Source organism: Falco cherrug, chromosome 12 (genome assembly GCF_023634085.1).
Source record: "Falco cherrug isolate bFalChe1 chromosome 12, bFalChe1.pri, whole genome shotgun sequence".
Taxonomy (NCBI): Eukaryota; Metazoa; Chordata; class Aves; order Falconiformes; family Falconidae; genus Falco; species Falco cherrug.
Genome location: NC_073708.1, coordinates 17,235,229 through 17,242,381, shown reverse-complemented (window position 1 = coordinate 17,242,381; position 7,153 = coordinate 17,235,229). Strand labels below are relative to the sequence as shown.

Sequence of the window (7,153 nt, the reverse complement as noted above, 5' to 3'; positions counted from 1 at the left end):
AATGACAGCAAAATTGCTTGCTTGTCTCTAAAAAGACTCTAATAATGTGCATCAAGGGAGAGGCCCATGGTCTGACAGAATTCCTTTTCCCCCCAGACTGAAACATAAAAATACATTTCAGTAGCAAGGAGGACACAGTTTGAAGTGCATCCCTAGTTAATTATGTCCAAAAGAGTAACAATAAACTATTAAATTTTAGAACTCCCTCTTTAAAGTATTAAACATTTCGTTACTGTGGTGCAGTTAAACCACACACTGAACAACACTTTGAATTGCTTTATAGGAAGGTAATGTAGGGGTCATCATGAAATAAGACGTTCCAGACAAATCTCATTCCATACAGGCCTCTAATATTCAACAAACGCCACAAGCCATTGCTTAGCTTTAGCACAGCATTTGTTTTAAAAATCTAACATTTACAGCCAACATGGGTGTGTGAATAGAAAGCACTGCTGGGCGGCAGCAGCTCAGGAAGGTCCCAAAACAAACCCCAAAAACAAAAAAAAACCTTAAAGCCTTACAGCTTTTAAGAACCGCAGTTCAATTCCTGGCACAAACACTGAGGCTACTTTAAAAACTCCAGTGGTTGACAAGATGCTGGATTACGGGCTGCACCGTAGCCCAGAGCCATGTGGGGATCCTGCTTTGATGCAGCTCTGGTAAACAGCAATCAAAGGGCAAAAGGGAAGGATGTAATGAAAAATGGAGGAGAAAAGAGGTGAGCAAAGGTTATTACTAAGGAATCTTCTGCCCTTTTCATTTGGGTAATTTACTTATTTGATTAACATGTTAAATTAACAAGGCATTTAATTTGAATACAGGAACATTATAAAAACCCCTTTCCCATCTAGCACTCCACCACACTATAGCTGCTGGACACCAAGGGTGATAACTCACCCCAGCACTGAAGATCAGAGACTCCCCAGGGAACCATGGCAGGAGGCAAGGGGTCTCAGTGCCACCATCCCCATGGCAGGCAGCCCTCTCCCCCACAGGCAACTGTGATACCCTGGCGAGAGCTGGGGCTGGCAGGCTCCACGGGGCCACGGCACAGCCCCCCACAGCTGCGCTGCTGCATGGGCTGGTGGGGAGCAGCAGTCGACCCCTCTGCCATGGGACCCGGGGGCTCTGCTCCGATCCCAGCCACGACCTCCTCCTCAGCACTCGCTCCCTTCCATAGGCTCAACATTTCTCATCTCATTTCTCTCACTGCATGTTTTTGCACTCCCTGCCAGATATTCTTGAGCTTACAGAACCAAACAGAAATGGAGCAAACTGCAGCAAACTCAAAGCAGACAGCAGAGATGTCTGAATTCCAAGAACAGCTCATCTTTTCCTCTCATTTCAGCCGATTCCCATACCCTCACACACCCCACACAACACCATTCCCCCGACACCACCATCCTGCTCAAGAGCCTGACGTGCCCAGCACAGAGCCTGGATGGTCTCACCTGGCTGGACTTGCAGCCCAGACACTGGGGTCACCCAGGCACCTTTAACCCCCAGTGGGGAAAACAGGACTTGTGGAACAGAGCCATGACCTCAGTGAGAAACACCAAATGGGTCAGAGTAACCATGCTGTTGCCCATTTCTCTCCAATAAAGGGAGCCTAGGGAAGCAAGTCTGGATGCAGCTGCACACAGTCAGATGAGACCAATCCCATCCTTTACCTAAGGACTTGTCTGCACAAGTTTGTGGACATCCAGTGGCTCAATAACAAGATCCAAGACCACTGGGTGTTGATCCATCCCTGCAGGAAACAAGAGGTGTCAGACTGGAGGACTGAATCTTACCAGCTGTCATCCAGGGAGCACAACAGCAGCTTCAGGATCTTCACCTTTTTGCACAGACACACTAAGAGGAGGACATGCAAAGGAAAAGGAAAGATGGATTTGATTCCTCAAACAAGCTGCCTCTTCTGGGACATTTGCCAGTTTCCCTTAAGAAAGCCGCTGTCACCTGAGCTGTTACTTCAAAAGTTCATTCAGCCTCTGGATTTACTGCCGACACCAGAGCTACACTAATGAGCAAGTATGACTTACAAAACCTAGTGACTCTGCCATGCCCAGAGCTTCTAGGTACTCAGGAGACTCAGCTCGCCCTCCCACTGGGAAGGCACTCAGCACTGCATGTGCATGGTGATCAGCCCAAGCTGGGCTTCACCAGCGGTGTGACCCCTCTCGATGGATCCCACCTTTCCTGCACAGTGTGTTCAGCTGAACCTCCGCAAAGCATATGAACCCCAGAAAAAAGATAAACAGGATAACTGCATCGGATGACAGCAACTAGACCTGACACCTGATGTGCTGGAATGTTAAACTCTCTTGAATTTCCTACGATACAAAAAAATATAAATGTGACTGAAGACAGCGTTGACTGGTAACCTCAGTAGCACAAGAGGGGTTAAATTACTGTGAGCAAAGCAGGCTTGGACTCACACAGCTGCTCTGCAGCCCTGACCAAAGGCTTGGGGTGGCAGTGGCTGCATGCTCACAAGGTGCAACCAAGCCAGAAGATTACAGCAGTTTGCCTCCCTGGCATACAGGTGAAACACACCCAAATTCCTTTTCCTTCCCTGGAGGCTGTGGCTGCAATGGTTCCTTTGTATCCACAGCTCTCTGCAACTGTTCACCGTGGTTTGCCCAACCTTGGAAACACAAGTTGTTTCAAGCAGCAGGGCCCAAGCCCCACCTGCTCCTAAAAGCCCGAAGTCACCAAGCTGTGATTAAAAAATATCCAGAGGTACATTTGTGGACTGCACGACCCAGCAGGTCTTTCACATCTAGAAAACAGAAATATTTTCTGTCCTTTACCAAGTTATTGAAAGGTCAATCCAGAAAGTATCTGGTAATAAAGGTATTCAGACATTTCTATTTCATCTCGTCTAGTGAGGGTAGTGTAGCTCAGCTCATGGAGACTTACCTCAGGCTATAGCTTACCCTACAAGGGCTTGTTCCTGGCTCAGTCTTGTTATTTATGTACCACACTGAGCAACACCAGCTTAGGTGTTTTAGAAATACGAGTTTAAAAAAATATCCAGTCCTCTTCAGATGCAGGAGCGAAGAGCTCACCCCACACTTCCTAGCATTCGGGCAATAGATGATGAACTCTTCATCAGCTGTGCTTTACAGCTGAAATGAGCAGACCATCCATAGGGGAGGGGAAATCATCTTACTTTGTAGCTTAACACCATGCAGGGACAAGAGGCAATACTTCTAAAACATGCTTCTCCACGTGCCCAGCACAGTCACATCCCCAAACACTAACAGAGCTGGTGACACCACCATTTCAGTATAGGCATAAGCCAGTCACAGCATCTTTCCACCGCATCTGCCATCTGTACTGCACATTAATTTATGTCAGGAAGCAATAACAACCTGGGAAAAAAAAAAGGCAAAACAGGACTTCTCCAACATAGACCTAGCAATAGAAGCATGCAAGACCTCCACAATATTAAAGCTACTGGGTTTCTTACTTGCTTCTTGTCCCACTCGCTTTTATTCTCTCCTGCTTACTAGTCACGCTGGTTTTGAAGATGCTGGCACCTGAATCCTATGTAGTTGATCACCTAAGCAAGATGAGCAGCACATGATTCCTCACCAGAACAGGCCCATGTTACAAATGCACAGACCACCTGTGAAATCCTGAGCCTTTCCCTAAATAATCCATGTCTCTTTTAAATTGTCTTTACTTTTTTTTTTATTTTGATCCTTCTCTCTTCTGTGAGGAAAGGCACTGCATTCTGCATCTTGGATGCTGTCCACAGCATAGGTTATGGTGACCCTTCCAAATAGTAGCACATCCCAGAATTTTAAAATCTGCTCACATTAGGGAAAGAAACTGTGGGAAAAATATCATAGCCAGCAAAAGCCTGGCAGAAGCCAGTAAAAAGACACCAAATGGCTCCCCGGGGTTCAAACCAACATCCCAACACCTCGCAGGTAGAAGGGATGCCTCTCCTGCCAAACCCACGGGAGTGAGCACAGCTCAGAGTCCCACCAACCCCCAACAAGATTAGTGGGGCGAGTGGTGCTGCCGGATCGGGCCAGCGATCTCCAACAGAATGAGCCTAGTGGTTTCTGACTCCTTTCCAAGTCAGTGTTTGTTGGGAAACATCAAAGCCAGTGGAATAGTAGGTGTCCCAAAATGTCTTAATTCAGAGAATTAGTGTTAACCGAGTCTGATTTGCTCCATTTATCTCTAATTAATTACCTTTACCTAATTAGACACCCTGTTTCCAGTAGACATGGAGTCAAGTAGACTAGATTATTAGTGTAGTCATTGTGCCTTTACAAAATCCTGAAATTAATGAAACGTGCAAAAGAATCCACGGCTTTAATTGCACAGGTGTTGCCTTATGGCAAAGCTTTATCATCTGATTACACCAAGGGATTATTAGTGACTTTTTATATAGAGGATGAGCCTGTGAAATGTACCTTAGCAACAGCTCATTAGTTTAGGGTTGTTACTGTATTATTTATTACATTCAGCCTTCCCCATTATCTAGATTGATTCATAGACCTATATTTTCCTCCCCTCTGTGCAGGAAATAAATAAATAAGTGAAGGCTGGCTATTGCCGTCCAGCTGCAATATGAGAGGAAGGCAGAGCGTATTCTCCAGCTACCAATATCCACCCTTTAAAATAAAGCTTTAAAGTTGATTTAAATAAAACTTTTTTTTTCCTCTCCCTCAGCCAAGTAATCAATTCAAGCTTCTGTCAAACTGCAAGGCTTTCTACATGCCATCCAAACAGTTTGGGCCATCTTAAATCTTTTCAAATAAATAAAAATACATTACTGGATTGAAGAATGAAGTACAATATATTTACATCCAAAATAATTTTTTCTGCTATAACTCATCCTTTATGAAAACTATCAGAAATATTTTATTTTGATATTTCTTTTAACTGGTTGTTGGCTGCTTCTTCAGGTTTGGAGGGGTTTGCCAGGTAGAAAAACTGCCTGAATAATATAACCAAGACAAACAAAGCAAAGAGCAACCTCTGTGTTAAGAACCAATTTCCCCACAGAGAAGCTACTTGTAGCCAAGGTTGAGAAGGTTTGACCTTATCTTCCTGCATTCTCTTCAGCAATAGCCCACTGGACTTGCTAAATATCACTGGTACAACAGCCCCAGTGCTCCCCAAGCAGAGGAGGCTTCACTGGCCAACCAGCAATCCCTAAGTAGCCAGTAAACAAAATGATGAGGAATTGTTTTCCAAAATTATCCAGAATACCAGTGTCTCTGAATATTACCTAAAACCTTGCTGTCCATTTATTACTGAATTTTAAAGAGAGTGGAAAAGTAATTGGTAACAGTTATTACGTAGGCTGTAATAACTAATTTGAGCAGCAATGACTATTCACTGACAAACATGACCACGTAACTTCTCGTGTCTGCATTACAGAAAATGTGTATTTTAATCACAAAGCCATGGCTCTAACAGGCTTAGTATATAATCTTGCAGCGCATTCATATGGTTTCATGTGGCACACATATAAACTGTGTCACCCTGCAATAAAGGCACTAGTGATGGCTTAGGGCTGCTCTGCCAAATAGGGATGACTTGGATGGACAGAACCTAATTATATAAAACAAACGTGACATCCACCTGCTACAGGTCATTTGGGATTGCTGCTTTTCCAAGATCCCCCTCAAATACATAGGCCACTGTGGTTTCTATAAGGGCAAAACCCTTGCTCTTGCTTTAAGATCCTCATATGGGAAAGCACACACACATGCTCCACAGGAGCAAAGCAGCTGTAGAGCCTCTGATTCACCGAAGGTGTGACATTGGCAAAGGTGTGAGGCATGCTGCCTGACATAACACGCATGTTCACTTTATCAATCTAAATCTTTTCTCTCAAGTTATGTTCCAGCAAAGCCCATGTCTTGATGGTCTTGAGGAGACTCCATCCCTTCCCACCTCCCTGGTGCCCCCCAACAGGACTAAAAAGGATCTCTCACCTTTGATCCCCGGCGACATTGATCCAGCTGCCCTTGTCTGAGCAGGTAGCATTGGACCATAAAATGCATCTGCCTGCTCACCCACTGTGAAATCCCATGGATCAGCACTTACCTGGAGAGTGGGAGGTGCAGGGTTGACCCCTTTCTTTAAAACTCCAGCAGCATGAGTGGTGAAGGCAGGAAGGAGAGTCTCCTAGATATTCCCTGAAGGAAGATCTGGGACACTCTCCCCTCCCCTCAAACACCTATGCTGCTGGGCAGCAAGTTACCCCAGAGCTGGCAGGTAGGAAAGCCCAAGCATGAGAGAACAGGAAACCAAACATCACTGAGGACTTTTGATAATTCACATTAAACAGCATCAGAGACAACACTGGAGGAGCACTGGGAGACACAGCCCCTCTTACACATGTTCTCAGCATCATAGGTGCTAATTAGTTGGACAAGACATGGGTTCAAAGCCCACTCTTGTGCTTGCAGTGTGCTGTGTCCACGTACCCCAGAAATATTAACTGGGGATAAAAAAACCAAAAATTAAGTGTGAGGTGTTTGTATGGGCTTTGAAGCAGGATCCATATTTGCATTTACATTTTGATTTGTGATCAGATAAAATCTTTCCTCCACACTCCCTGTTGGCTTCCCATTGAACACAGTCAGATTCACAAACATTGTGCCTTCAGCGCAGCCATGCCCAAGGTGTACCAGCAATGCTAGGAAAAGGTTGTTGTTCAGAGCTCTATTTCTCACACTGGTTTCAAGCACATCTGTGCAGAAAACAGTACTTTCTTAGGAACCAGTCTCAAATATATGGAAGAAATTCCCATGGGACAGAGGGTTCGCTCTGTCTCTCACCACTTCCTACTCAGAAGAACTCTGACCTCACCTTCAGTAATGAAAACAAGCAGCACAGTAGACAAGAATGAAAGATATTAAATATTTATTTAAAGGACATAAACAGGTTTTCCAGTGGGAGGAAGAGAATTGCATGAGAGAGATGTTGGTCACATCACTTAATAGGAGGCAGCCTAGCAACCTGCGGGAGCAGCAGGGCTCTGCCTTGCGAGGGAAGAAGGCAAGCACCAGGAGCACCTCGTGTGCGCATGCACCCACATCCCCCCAAGAACCACTTCTAGAAATCAAGGAAGCAGCCAAGGGCAAAACCCAAAATAAACACTGCTGCTTCACCT

At 45.1% G+C, this 7,153-nt stretch overlaps 1 long non-coding RNA gene across 1 annotated transcript in view; it reads right to left on the bottom strand.

The window, feature by feature from the left end:
- Positions 1-6,886: 6,886 nt before the first annotated feature.
- LOC114017632 (uncharacterized) overlaps positions 6,887-7,153 on the bottom strand; it is a 14,393-nt gene continuing 14,126 nt past the window's right edge. The window contains exon 5 of the long non-coding RNA XR_008734813.1: positions 6,887-7,153. This exon is cut by the window's right edge and continues 1,491 nt beyond it. This is a non-coding gene — a long non-coding RNA (uncharacterized LOC114017632).